General features: G+C 38.4%; 1 long non-coding RNA gene across 1 annotated transcript; it reads right to left on the bottom strand.

Moving 5' to 3' along the window:
- Positions 1-7,947: 7,947 nt before the first annotated feature.
- LOC141291287 (uncharacterized) lies at positions 7,948-11,604 on the bottom strand. The gene is made up of 2 exons (XR_012340311.1): positions 11,460-11,604; positions 7,948-10,048 (listed from the first exon to the last, which is right to left on the bottom strand). It is a non-coding gene; the product is annotated as an uncharacterized lncRNA (long non-coding RNA).
- Between the last annotated feature and the right edge of the window lie 3,356 nt (positions 11,605-14,960).

The following is a 14,960-nucleotide window of genomic DNA, read 5'->3' as shown; positions in this document are numbered from 1 at the left end:
TGAGTGTAATCAGTGCAAATGACAAAACAGACGTGAAGAATCAGAGTGCAGTGCAAACAGCGACCTCAGGTGGCTGAGGGAAAACCCACAGCCCCGATCATGACAGTACCCCCTCTCTAGGGAACGGCTACCAGACGTTCCCAAAACAAAAGTTCTGGAGGGAGGAGGAACGGTGGAAGGTGCATCAGGGGGAGGGATGGCGGGCCAGGCCCGTGCAGCGGAGGAACGTGAGCGGACACCGCCGCTAGAGGAACGTGAGCTGGCCTCGCCGCGAGTGGAACGTGAGCTGGCCTCGCCGCCAGTGGAACGTCCGTGGGCACCGCAGCCAGTGGAGCGTGAGCTGGCCTCGCCGCCAGAGGAACGTGAGCTGGCCTCGCCGCCAGAGGAACGTGAGCTGGCCTCGCCGCCAGTGGAACGTCCGCGGGCACCGCAGTCAGAGGAACGTGAACTGGCCTCGCCGCCAGAGGAATGTCCGCGGGCACCGCCGCCAGAGGTACGCGAACTGGCCTCGCCGCCAGAGGAACGTCAGCGGTCACCGCCGCGTCCGGAAAAGAGAGAGCGGTCACCGCCGCGTCCGGAACAGAGAGAGCGGTCACCGCCGCGTCCGGAACAGAGAGCGCGGTCACCGCCGCGTCAGGAACAGAGAGCGCGGTCACCGCCGCGTCAGGAACAGAGAGCGCGGTCACCGCCGCGTCAGGAACAGAGAGAGCGGTCACCGCCGCGTCCGGAACAGAGAGCGCGGTCACCGCCGCGTCAGGAACAGAGAGCGCGGTCACCGCCGCGTCCCGAACAGAGAGAGCGGTCACCGCCGCGTCCGGAACAGAGAGAGCGGTCACCGCCGCGTCCCGAACAGAGAGAGCGGTCACCGCCGCGTCCGGAACAGAGAGAGCGGTCACCGCCGCGTCCGGAACAGAGAGAGCGGTCACCGCCGCGTCCCGAACAGAGAGAGCGGTCACCGCCGCGTCCGGAACAGAGAGAGCGGTCACCGCCGCGTCCCGAACAGAGAGAGCGGTCACCGCCGCGTCCCGAACAGAGAGAGCGGTCACCGCCGCGTCAGGAACAGTGAGAGCGGTCACCGCCGCGTCCGGAACAGAGAGAGCGGTCACCGCCGCGTCCGGAACAGAGAGAGCGGTCACCGCCGCGTCCGGAACAGAGAGAGCGGTCACCGCCGCGTCCGGAACAGAGAGAGCGGTCACCGCCGCGTCCGGAACAGAGAGAGCGGTCACCGCCGCGTCAGGAACAGTGAGAGCGGTCACCGCCGCGTCCGGAACAGAGAGAGCGGTCACCGCCGCGTCCGGAACAGAGAGAGCGGTCACCGCCGCGTCCGGAACAGAGAGAGCGGTCACCGCCGCGTCCGGAACAGAGAGAGCGGTCACCGCCGCGTCCGGAACAGAGAGAGCGGTCACCGCCGCGTCAGGAACAGAGATGGCGGTTGTCGCCACCTCCTCCGCAAAGCAGGGGCGCTTCCGCGCCGTCTCGACACTGCGGGTGTCCATCGCCGCCAGGCAGGCGTAGATGAACTCGAACCGAGCTGCCGACGCCGCCTCAAAGGACATCCCCTCCGTGTCCGGAACCGAGCGGGTGGTTGCTGCCCCCTCAAAAAAAATATTCCTCCCTGCTGGACCCATTAGTGCTGGCTGCATTCTGTCACGATCACACAGGGAGGTCTGGGTCCAGATGCAGGTAAGTAAGTTTTTAATGAATAAACAAACAAATAACAAACAAACAGGCCAACACGGCACAGCACGACAAGAATCTAAGATCAAAAATAAACAAAACAGGAACACGGTCAAGGAGTCAGGATAACACACACGAAGACAGTACAGGAGACAATGCAGCCAGGATGAGTAGTGGGAAATGAGTGTTCTTATAGACCAGATAATTGTGGACAGATGTGAGTGTAATCAGTGCAAATGACAAAACAGACGTGAAGAATCAGAGTGCAGTGCAAACAGCGACCTCAGGTGGCTGAGGGAAAACCCACAGCCCCGATCATGACAAAAACTAGGCATAGCATTAACTGACTAAATATCAAACCAAGTGGCAAAAGCTCACTTTTTAAATTAAATTAAATTAAATTAAATTAAAAATTAAAATAATTGCACACCTGTGTGAACCCAAGGGGAACTACTTCCAAAATAAAAATCAGCTTAGATTTAATTGATTGAAATTCATTTAAAAATTGAAATTATTTTTTTTAGTAGCCTTAACTTGGATCAATATTTTGCAATAGTGCACTGAATTCATACATTTAAAGTGTGGCAAAATACTTTTATTATTTCTAAGCAGACTTTAGTGAGCCTGCAAAATTGGACACTTAACCCACCTTTCAAAAACTAGGCATAGAATTAAATGACAAAATATATCAAACCAAGGTGGCAAATGCTCACTTTTAAAATAAAGTAAAGTAAAGTAAAGTAAAGTAAAGTAAAGTAAAGTAAAGTAAAGTAAAGTAAAGTAAAATAAAATAAAATAAAATAAACAAACAAACAAAAAATCAGCTTAGATTTGATTAAAATTCATGTAAAAAATTGCAATTGATTTTTTAGTGGATTAAAATTCATCTAAAAAATTGCAATTCATTTTTAGTAGCCTTAACTTGGTTTGATATTTTTCAATAGTGATCATTGAATTCATATATTTAAAGTGTGGCAAAAAAAAAATAAAATAAAAAAAAATAAAAATAAAAATAATAAATAAATAAAAATAAAAATAAAATAAAATCTCATCAAATTTCATCTTAAACTCTTTACTGACACTGTTAAAGATGTAGACTTATTTTTCATAAAGTGTTATGGGACTAAATTATTAATTGTGTTGGAAACGTGTGATATTCTTGTAATTTACGATTTCACACAAGAAATTTAAAAACAAATAGTGCACTTTTAATGTAACCTCTATTTAACAAAATAAACTATTTGAAATCAAACAAAAATGTAAAGTGTCCAAAGTTGAAGAAACACCTTAAATGTGTTGTTCACACTTTAAATGTGAAGAATACACTCTTTGTGAAAAGCTAAGCAGTGAGTCAATTTGACTTTAAGTGTTTAGGTTTCTGTTTAATAAGTAAGGAATAATTGACGACGGGCCGTAGAATTCTTAGAAAATAATGCACACCGAGGTGGTGATGCGGTCACGACGCGAAGTTTAATCAATCAAATCAAATCAAATTTAATCAATTATTGTTTAATCAATAGCCTTGCTTGATATTAGCCGGATATATAATGTATAAATGTGCTCATGTGATGTGAATGTTCCCATGCTTTAAATGTTAAGAATATACTCTTTGTTAACTGCTCAAAGAATTGAAACACATGCAGAGCACTACTAAAGGTCTCCTCAGGGCCTTCATTAAGAAGATTATGAAGTTGAGGGTTATGAAGCTGTTTATGAAGTTGACCGTTTCCCACTGTGGGTTCTGGCAGCCGTGAAGAATAGCTTGGAAACAGCAGCTTACACTATAATATTACAATTTACACACAACAAACAAGACAGAAAAGCTGACCTTATCTGAGAAAAAAACAAAAAAACTACAGATCAGAAGGGTCATCAGACATCATCTTTATACAGGCGTGTTTACAGTAAATACATAAACAGAACCTGTGTTGAGCACAATCCTGCCTGATTCACGATGTGTACAAAAATGACCTGCAGGTTGTGAAGACTATTTAAACCAAAGATACATGTGTATGGGTCAAAGACGAAAATGGATTTAAGCACTTATTATAAAAAAGTGTACTGCTTTAAATTGTTGTTTTTTTCCCCCAAAAAATTAAAAAGTTCTGTGTAATTTAATTGCATTTTTGTTCTTGTTTTTCTGAGCAAAAAATAAATTTGCTGAGTAAACTTAAAATAATTTGTTACCCTGCTGCCTTAAATTTTTAAGTTGAATCAATTCAAATATCTAAATTGTCACTTAATCCCAAACTACACTTTTTACGTTGACTAAACTTTTTTGAGTTGACTGAACTTAGAAGGATTAGGCAGCCAGGTAACTAATTATTTTAAGTTGATTTAACAAATTATTTTTTACAGTGAGACACCCACTAAAATGTCATTCAGTGTAACAATCTTGTCAGGCGTATTTACAGCAAACATCAATTTATGACATATTAAAGATTAATTGCTTTCATCCTAAATACTAATTAGTTATAATTCTGCATTTTTAAAATTTGCCACTATCCTTTAGGTTTTGCCCATTTGTCAGTAAGATTTTTTTACTCATTTAAAACACAATAAAGCGTAATATGCTTCCGTATTCTTTTATATATTTTAATAGGCTATGTACAATGTTGTTTGAATTTTTACATATATAGTGTTACAATGACTGACAATGTAACATTATTTCAAACTAATTTTGACATTTTATTCTCCAAAAACTTATTTGAAACCTAAAAAGTAGACAGTTAATGTGCTTTCAATGGAAATAAAATCACTTTTGTAAATTTCTTTTGATGTGGACATCTTAACGTCTTAACATCTTAAAATCTGTATACACTACCAAAAGTTTTGGGTCAGTAAGATTTTATTATCATTATTACTACTTTGAAGAAATCAATAATTTTACAGTAAGGATACATTAAATGTATCAGTATGATAAATACATAGGCTAGTATACAGGTGCATCTCAATAAATTAGAATGTCATGGAAAAGTTGTCAATTTGTCAAATTGTGAAACTTGTGTTCAATGCACATAGGTGCTTTACAAGGTTCTTCAAGCGATGCAATAAAAGAACCATTTTTGGTTCCACAAAGAACCATTCAGTCAATGGTTCTTTGAAGAACCATCTCTTTCTTACCTTTTTATAATTTGAAGAACCTTCTTTTGCCACAAAGAACCTTTTGTGAAACATAAAGGTTCTTCAGATGTTAAAGGTTCTTTATGGAACCATTTAGACAAAAAAGGTTCTTCTATGGCATCGTGAAGCACCTTTATTTTTAAGTGTGTAGTTTTAAGTCTTTGTGTTGTTTTTTTAAATTGTGATGATTTGGCTCACATTTAACAAAAAACCCCACTAATTCACTATCTCAACCAATTAGAATATGGTGACATACCAATCAGCTAATACACTCAAAACACCTGCAAAGGTTTCCTTAGTCTTCAAAATGGTCTCTCAGTTTGGTTCACTAGGCTACAGAATCATAGGGAAGACTGCTGATCTGACAGTTGTCCAGAAGACAATCAGTGACACCCTTCACAAGGAGGGTAAGCCACAAACATTCATTGCCAAAGAATCTGGCTGTTCACAGAGTGCTGTATCCAAGCATGTTAACAGAAAGTTGCATGGAAGGAAAAAGTGTGGAAGAAAAAGATGCACAACCAACCAAGAGAACCGTAGCCTTGAGAGGCTTGTCAATCAAAATCGATTCAAGAATTTGGGACTGAGGCTAGGGTCAAAGCATCAAGAACCACCACACAGACGTCTCAAGGAATTAGGCTACAGTTGTCGTATTCCTCTTGTTAAGCCACTCCTGAACCACAGACAATGTCAGAGATGTCTTACCTGGGCTAAGGAGAAGAAGAAATGGACTGTTGCCAGTGGTCCGAAGTCCTCTTTTCAGATGAGGGCAAGTTTTGTATCTCATTTGGAAACCAAGGTTCTAGAGTCTGGACTCTCTGGAGGAAGGGTGGAGAAGCTCAAAGCCCAAGTTCCTTGAAGTCCAGTGTTAAGTTTTCACAGTCTGTGATGATTTGGGGTGCAATGTCATCTGCTGGTGTTGCTCCACTGTGTTTTTTGAAAACCAAAGTCACTGCATTTACCAAGAAATATTAGAGCACTTCATGCTTCCTTCTGCTGACCAGCTTTTTAAAGATGCTGATTTAATTTTACAGCAGTATTTGGCACCTGCCCACACTGCCAAAAGCACTAAAAGTTGGTTAAATGACCATGGTGTTGGTGTGCTTGACTGGCCAGCAAACTCACCAGACCTGTATTGTCAAGAGGAAAATGAGAAACAAGACACCAGAAAATGCAGATGAGCTGAAGGCCATCAAAGAAACCTGGGCTTCCATACCACCTCAGCAGTGCCACAGACTGATCACCTCCATGCCACGCCAAATTGAGGCAGTAATTAGAGCAAAAGTAGCCCCTATCAAGTACTGAGGACATATACAGTAAATAAACATACTTTCCAGCAGGCCAACAATTCACTGAAAATCATCACAATTAAAAGAACCAAAGACTTAAACTACACCAGTCTGTGTGCATTGAATTTCCCTGCTGAAAAAAAACAGCATATGCTGGTTAGTTAGGTTTTGGTGCTGGGATGCTGGTTTTAGCTGGTTTATGCTGGTCCTTTGCTGGTTAATGCTGGTCCTTAGCTGGTTTATGCTGGTCATGTTGCTGGTCAAGGACCAGCATAAACCAGCAAAGGACAAGCATTAACCAGCAAAGGACCAGCAAAAACCAGCATAAACCAGCAAAGTACAAGCATAAACAAGCAAAGGACCAACATTAACCAGCTAAAACCAGCATCCCAGGACCAAAACCTACCTAACCAGCATATGCTGTTTTTTTCAGGAGGGTTATTTAATACACAAGTTTCACAATCTGAAATAAATGAACTTTGACATTCCATGACATTCTAATTTATTGACCTGTATATTCAGCATTTGAAGTGGATCAAAAAAGTTCATCAAAGTTGTCCCAAGACAAGAACGGGTATTGTTTTGGTTTCAGGACAACTTTGATGAAAGGTTTTGATCCACTTTAAATATTGACCACTGCAGCCTATAATGCTACAAATATATGGTCAAATATATAATAAGTAGCCGATTTCCGAAGGATTATGTAATACTTAAGAATGGAATAATGGCTGCTGAAAATTATGTGTATTAAAACTAAAAGCAGCTGTATGTTTATGTATTTTTGCGACTTTAAGTTAAGACATAAGTTAAGACTTTAAGTTTACATACAGTTGCTTTAAGATTCATCTTCTAAATGCAATGAAACTGCAGTATCTTTCAGTGAGCCGTGAGAGAAAGCACTCATTCATTTATAAATCTTCCTCCCAGCCCACATTCATATCAAGGACATAAGGCAGTTTGATCATCACACGCTGACTCATCCTGAGGATATAACCCCTATTCTCTCTTTCTGCATACGCAACCGCTTATTTACACACACACATGAAGTGCAAAGGCAAAAGACCAATTATCTTTAATACCCGCTAAGCAAGCATGAAAGTTGCACTATTCATTTAACCTAACAAAACAAATCAGTGTGTGCACACATGTATGTAATTTGCTGATTGAATGTATGTGGTTGCATGCCATGTATAAAGGAGAAGTAGCCTAATTCGAACAGGTTGATTCTGGTTTGGATTTGCAGAGATTAGTTGCCAAAGTGGGTCAGACAGTGCATTTGCAACATACCTACTAAAGACCACAGGTGATCAGACATTCATAAACAAAGCTTATTTAGCATTTCTCAGTCTTACATAAACATAAACATAAACATAAACAGTTTAGTAGGTTGTAATCAGATTTTAAGGATGGATGTTTCCTGCATACTTTTAAATTCAAATTATTGTGTATTTTAGAGGTTTTGGTGCAACGCTGCCCTCTACTGCATGTCTTGAAAACAAAATCAATTTGGAGTTTTGATATTTGGACTATCAGTTTGTTCTATCCACCTTTTCTTTTTCCAGTAAGTGTGGGCGCGGCCATTTAAAATTTTATGGGTGTGGCTTCCGGTCTCATCGCGTCCAGCTATTTCAGCTGTACAAAACAGCTGGTTTATTTGCTTAACCTTTACATTTTTTTTAGATTTACCCTGTTATTTTAATGTATTGTCTTAATTAGGAACACACTGGTTTGTAGTGCAAACTGTTTACTGCACTTTGTTATTCTTCTCGCTATTTCCCTATCTCACACATAGGCTTACTTCCGCACTGAAGAAAGTGGATATTTTTCACATTCAAAATACCAAATGCAAACATGCACATACATGCTTAAATATTTTATTTTGTTAATGAATACAGATATATCACAAGATATACTCTCTTCATTCAAAAAGAGCTTTGAAAATACATTCATCCCTGCCGTCAAAGTGCAAAATGGTCACAATCGTGACAATCATTACAGACAATGCCAACAATTAAAAAAGCATCACTGCAAATCAGTCAGAGCATCCACAAGGAATCAAAACAACACAATGTCCCCAATTTAAGTGGCTGTCTGTTTGTTTTCTAAAGAAAGGTCTTTGACCTTATATTAGCAGCCAACTGTTATTGGATGAGCAGATCAGACTCTTTTAAGAACATAAGCTCTTCTTCTTGAGTATCTGTCTGAGACGTCATGACTCAGCAGCGCTCAAGTTCACGTCAATCCTGTCCCATTCACAAAACCAATGACATTTCGCTGTCGGTGAGCCATAACATACGTCAATGCCAAAAAACACCTTTTTTTTCTATAAATAAACACTTTTACGAGATCGTATTGATCAGTTGACTAGTTAGGAGAGAGTTTCTGATAGGTCAGTGTCCTTCGTGGGCTTTTTGGGGGGTTATAGGTTTACGTCTGCTGTCTGGGTGACACTGAGGTTGGCAAACCAGAGTGCCAGGCCCAAATTGGATGAGAAAAGCCAGGGGAGGATTTCTGTACACGCTTGTGAATGGAAATCTGGAGGCCCATGAAAAAACACTGTCCGACTCTCAAAGCTAAAGAATTGATAAAAACATACACTGCGATTTATATAGCATAAATACATTTCAAATATAAATAAACTTATTTACATATACATCATATGTACAATTGAACTCAAAAACTCTTTATACAAACAAAAACCCAAGATGACAATATATAATAAATTATATAGGCTATATAACACTTAAAATGTATATAATGTATGCATTTTTTATTATATAAATTATATATAAAGTGTTTAAAAGCACAAAAAAACAATTACTTTCTTCCTGACAGCCTGAGAGAAATTGCTTGCTTTAGACAAATGGGATATTAAATGCTCAATGTATTTTAAGAATGAAGCCCTGTCCTGTAAATAGTGACTCATAGCCATGAAGGTGACCTGCTGAAATTGTTCTCTTCATCATTAGAGCAATATGCCTCTTAAAATTACTTTAAGAAAATCAATAAAAACTGAAGTCATGCCTCTGCATAATGTTTGTGCTGTGACAGTTAGTCTTGTTGGCTGATGGATTTTGGCTTGCATTAACTGTGGAGCCTGTGGTGGTCTTCTTTAGAAACTTTAGGTGCACAAACAGTAGTTATTTTTGGAATTGCATTGAGATTTAAACATTACCTGAAAGCTGAATAAATAAGCTTTCCATTAATGCATGTTAGGACAGGACAATATTTGGCCGAGATACAACTTTTTGAAAATCTGGAAACTAAGGGTGGCAAAAAATCCAAATACTGAGAAAATCGCCTTTAAAGTTGTCCAAATGAAGTTCTTAGCAATGCATATTACTAATCAAAAATTGAGTTTTGATGTATTTACAGTAGGAAATTTACAAAATATATTTATGGAACATGATCTTTTGGCATAAAAATAAAAATTGATCATTATGATCTGTCCAATGTATTGTTGGCTATTGCTAAAAATATATCCATGCTACTTATAACACATGTAATATCCCTTTTGTCATTTTATGCTTTAGTAGGATGCTCACAAATACACTTTGTGCCCATTTTTTAACTAAATTAAAACAGTCAAACCATTTAATTCACTCCATTGTTGCCAGAGAACAAGTTTGGGAAAGCTTGGTTGAGGATTGGCCATCCTCGCACCCAAAGCAAGACTATGAGCTTCAGCATGATGTTTTTAAACTATAATGATGCTATCTGGATTGTTCAGAAATTGATGCACAGTCCCTGTGTCAGTTTAAGAAAGAACGCACCTCTAAACTAAAGCAATGTTTTTTCTGCTTTGTGTTTCACCGCAGGAGATGTCGCGATGGCTTGTGGTATAAAGTCAGCTGGCGAGAGCTGTATCCTGACATCCCAATACCCACAAGGCCTAGCAGCATAGCAAAACGGGGTACAACGGGCCCCTCTTTCTGCAGACCGGTTCGTGCCGCCTGCGTCTGAAAGCAAAAGGTCAAAGGTCAGTGTTCATGGCTTTTCTATGAGCATTAGAAATGAGAGAACGATCCAGGAAGTGGTTCTTGGTATATCAGACAAGTTTAAGAAGTATTTCCTAGATCAAGAGATTAAGAGTGACAAGAAGCTTATCATGATAAACAAACTCACACACACATACACACATACACACATATAAGCAGTTTCTGTGAATACATTTAAAGTGTTTGCAAACAATTGAGTGTATATTACAGTCAATTACTATATCTAGTGTTTGCACTATTAATCTTTCCTTAAAAAGCAAAGAATCATTTTACAACATGTAAAAACATCACTGATGGAAACAAACACCAAAACACCAAAGGTGATCAATTGCAACTGAAATAGTTTCCTAAAATAGCTGCAAAGAGAGTTTTAAAGATTTGGAGCAAGCGTCTCATGTCATTGGGCTTGGTATCCAATTTCCTTTGGATCCCAGACAGTGATTCTGATCCAAAAAAGACTTTAAAATCCCACAGGTAAACAACTGGCAGAATTTTATTTTTTTCATTATTTCATGGTTTGAGATTGTGAAAGAGTTTGAGTTTGAGAAACTATATTACAAATGTTGCTAAGTTGCTTTAAGTCGAACCTTAGAGTCAGAATCCCAATATGATTTTTGCATGCTAAAACATGTTTTATTGGGTTTTTCTACAAAATTTCTATATATCCATATGTGTGTGTATGTATATGTACAGTCAAACCAAAATCTATTCACCTTCAACATTTATCACATTATCACAGTTTATTCGTTATAGTTTAGAAAATGGTAATAAAATATGACAAGAACTCAAAGGTAAACTTAGTTAGAACAAATTCATCTTGATAATGTCAGACTTTGATAGAAAGCTACGTAATGGATTACAAGCAACCAAAAAACTGTTAATATGACAATATTTACACAACTATTAACACTTTGTTGGCCAATCATCAAGCAATGATAATTTTGTTCAGTCTGTGGTGTAAAAAGGTTGCATTCACAATTAAAGAAAAAACACTTGGCAAAACATGGTCAGGTCAAAATGTCTGAATAATTTTTGGTCCCAAATTTGAATCAATTTTACTGGTAGTCCTCTGTATGAAGAATGTTTTGGTGTAATATGACACAGTTTACTTTATTTTGCTATCCTCACTTACATAAATTAACTATAGTGTCCTGCACCCACTAGTACAAAAATATCAAAAATTACATCTGGTGTCTGAATAATTTTTGGTTTGACTGTATATATATATATTTTATAGTCATTTATGCCTATATATAGCATTATTATATTTACAGTCATCTCCAGGACCTCCAACATAAGTCAATAAGTCATTTTCCAAAGTTTGGAGAAGGCTCATTTAAGTTTCCTCAGGTAATAGAAACTGGACACTCACCTGCAGGTATCGAATGTATCCAGGTGTCAAGAGAGGAATGCGGAAGAACATCTCAGCAGCGTCTCTTGGAGCAGATCAGTCCCTCTGGCCAGAGAACCACAAAAGTCTCGTCCACACACTCTCTCTCACACACACACCAGACAGATCTGCCACCGCTCTTCAGACACTTGCAGACTTATAAAGCTTTGGGAGCTTATATAACTGGTCACATGTCTACATGAAATCCTGTCTATCTTTTTGTGAAGGGACAGTGTGTGTGCCCGATGCTCAGAAGAAAACAGAGCGTTTCTTGAATACAGGCCAGATATTTAAGTTAAGTCTATTGGTTTGGCCTACATAAATTGCAATTAATGAACTGTATAAAACGGCTTTGTTGTACTTGAGCCCAGCTAACAAAAATATGCACTAAGAATGTTTTGTTATGGATGTCAGTTATGGAAACGGAATGTTTAAAATGTCAGTTTTTAGACATTTTTAACCTTTTTTTCTTGGTTACGTAAACATTAGGGGAAATTCAATTTGATCATTTTTCGAACATTATAAGAATGTTACTTTTGAATATTTTCTGAACATTCTGAAACATGCAGTAACTCTTGTCCATCAAAGTATTTTTTTTTCCTGAGGATAGCATATTTTTTCAATTGTTTTTGAGCATAGCATTTTGTAAAACGCCAGGAACGTTACAACTTACAAGGCGCTGAGTGTTTGAACTTTTTGTTCACAGCGCAGAGAGTTGAAGAATATTAAATTCTGGCTAAAACTCACTGATCACTGTCACTTTTTAGTCAGCCATCCAACGTGTTGCCTCGCTGCCTTATCCAGCAATGACTTTGCAGTCAGCATTTGCGCACAAAGGCACCTCACAAAACCGATTTTGGACATGCTTCTGAGGCAGTGTAATATTACCAGTATAATATTACCAGTACCCCTTTTTTCACACACAACTCTCATCTTAGAAGGCTTTCATGACTTAGCACTTTCATTTACTATATTTTACTTTCTATATACACTATACCAGTCAAAGATTTGTAAGATTTTTAATGTTTAAAGAAGTCTTTTCTGATCACCAAACCTGCATTTATTTGATCTAAAGTACAGCAAAAACTGTAAAATGTTAAAGCGTCCTTACTCCGGTCTTCATGATCCTTCAGAAATCATTCTAATATGTTGATAAAGAAATATTTGTATTATTATTATTATCAATATTTAAAACAGTTGAGTACACTTTTTCAGGATTGTTTGATGAATAGAAAGATCCAAACATCAGCATTTATCTGAAATAAAAAGCTTTTGTAACATTATACACTACACTATTCAAAAGCTTGGAGTCAGTATGATTTTTTGGGGGGAAAGAAATTATAGAAATTAATACTTTTATTTATCAAGGATGCTTTAAATTGATCAAAAGTGATGATAATGACATTTATAATGTTACAAGATTATTTCAGATAAATGCTGTTCTTCTGAACTTTCTATTTATCAAACAAACCTGAAAAGAAATTCTACTCGGCTGTTTTCAACATAATATTAATAAAAGTTTTTTGAGCAGCAAATCAGAATATTAAAATGGTTTCTGAAGGATCACGTGACTGATGCTAAAAATCAGCTTTGAAATCACAGGAATAAATTAGATTTTAAAATATATTCAAATAGAAAAGTTATTTTAAATAGTAAAAATATTTCACATTTCTTCTTTTGCAGTACTTTGGATTTGGATCAAATAAATGCAGGCTTGGTGAGCAGAAGAGACTTCTTTAAAAAGAACAATAGGAATCTTACTGACTGGTAGTGTATGTTCAAGGCTACTTATATGCAAACATGAGAATAAATTATCTTTCCTAATTGACATTTAAGATGCAGAACATTGGATTGGATCAAAATCTCATTGTTTCCTTGTTTGTTGTAAGGGATGACCTGAAGCAGTAATCAAAGTGGGTTTTAAAGCTTCTTAACGCTGACTTATGAACATAGTGTTTGCACAGCCTCTTTGAAGCTTCTGCTGCATTGAGCTACTGTACTGATGCAGCCAGGGACACTGCTAGTGGGGAGAAAGGTGGTGATAATTTTCGGGGGCCCTGGCTGTTGGGGATCCCACAGCGATTTCAACAGAGCGTAACCCAAATCACAACCCTGGAATGTGATTTCATCCTGGACCAATGGCTACAACCCACACTGGGGCTCTACATACTCCAGCTGACCCAGGATGCAACTAATAAGTTCGGGGCAGATCCTCACTTAATGGTATAATGTCCCACCCTAATAAGGGTTAAGCAGAGCTTAAACAATCTAAAGCCTACATGATACAGCAAACAAATCACAGCGGGGCAGCTCGGTATTGACAACCATTGTCATGTTTGTACCTTGTGGACAGGAAAATATCACTCAGGATGTCATAAAATGAATAATTTTGATTGCAACTGTAGTTCACTTTCAGAACAAAAATGTACAGATAATGTTCTCACCCCCTTGTCGTGCAAGATGTTCATGTCTTTCTTTCTTCAGTCATAAAGAAATTATGTTTTTTGAGGAAAACATTTCAGGACTTCTCTCCAAATAGTGGACTTCTATGGTGCCCCCGAGTTTGAACATCCAAAATGCAGCTTCAAAGGGCTCCAAACGATCACAGCCAAAGGAAGAAGGGTCTTTTCTAGCGAAACGATAGGTTATTTATTTATTTATTTTTCTAAACAGAGTACACACAGAGCTAGACGAGACCAGCATTTGAGGTTAAAAAGTATATAAATTGTAATAAATAACCGATCATTTTGCTAGATAAAACACTTCTTACCTCGGCTGTGATCGTTTAGAGCCTTTTGAAACTGCATTTTGGAAGTTCAAACTCGGGGGCACCATAGGAGTCCATTATATGCAGAGAAATCCTGAAATGTTTTCCTCAAAAAACCTAATTTCCTTACAACTGAAGAAAAAAAGACATGACCATCTTGGATGACAAGGGGGTGAGTACTTAATCTGTACATTTTCGTTCTGAAAGTGAACTACTCCTTTAAGTAGCACATTTGTAGCAATAGCCAAAAATACATTGTATGGGTTGAAATTACCGGTATCAAATTTTCCTATATGCCAAAAATCATTAAGATATTAAGTAAAGAACATGTTCCATGAAGATATTTTGTACATTTTCTACCGTAAATATATCAAAACTTAATTTTAAGTTAGTTATATGGGCTATGCTAAGAACTTCATTTTGCCAACATAAAGGCGTTTTTCTCAGTTTTTTGATTTTTTTTTTGCACCCTCAGATTCCTGATTTTCAAATAGTTGTATCTCAGCCAAATATTATCATATCCTCCTAACAAACCATACATCAATGGAATGCTTATATAAATTGACCTTTATGACTGGTTTTGCAGTCCAGGGTCAATGTAAATGATTTTCGCTTTTGCGACGTGAACTAATAAACCAAGCTGTATCCTGAATGATGCTATTGGAATGTTACCAAGCAACGACTGCGTACTGTTATTAATATTTATAAAGTAAGCG

This window comes from Garra rufa, chromosome 18 (genome assembly GCF_049309525.1).
Source record: "Garra rufa chromosome 18, GarRuf1.0, whole genome shotgun sequence".
Classification (NCBI taxonomy): domain Eukaryota; kingdom Metazoa; phylum Chordata; class Actinopteri; order Cypriniformes; family Cyprinidae; genus Garra; species Garra rufa.
The sequence above is the reverse complement of the archived record's forward strand: the minus strand, read 5'-3'. Positions and strand labels throughout refer to the sequence as shown.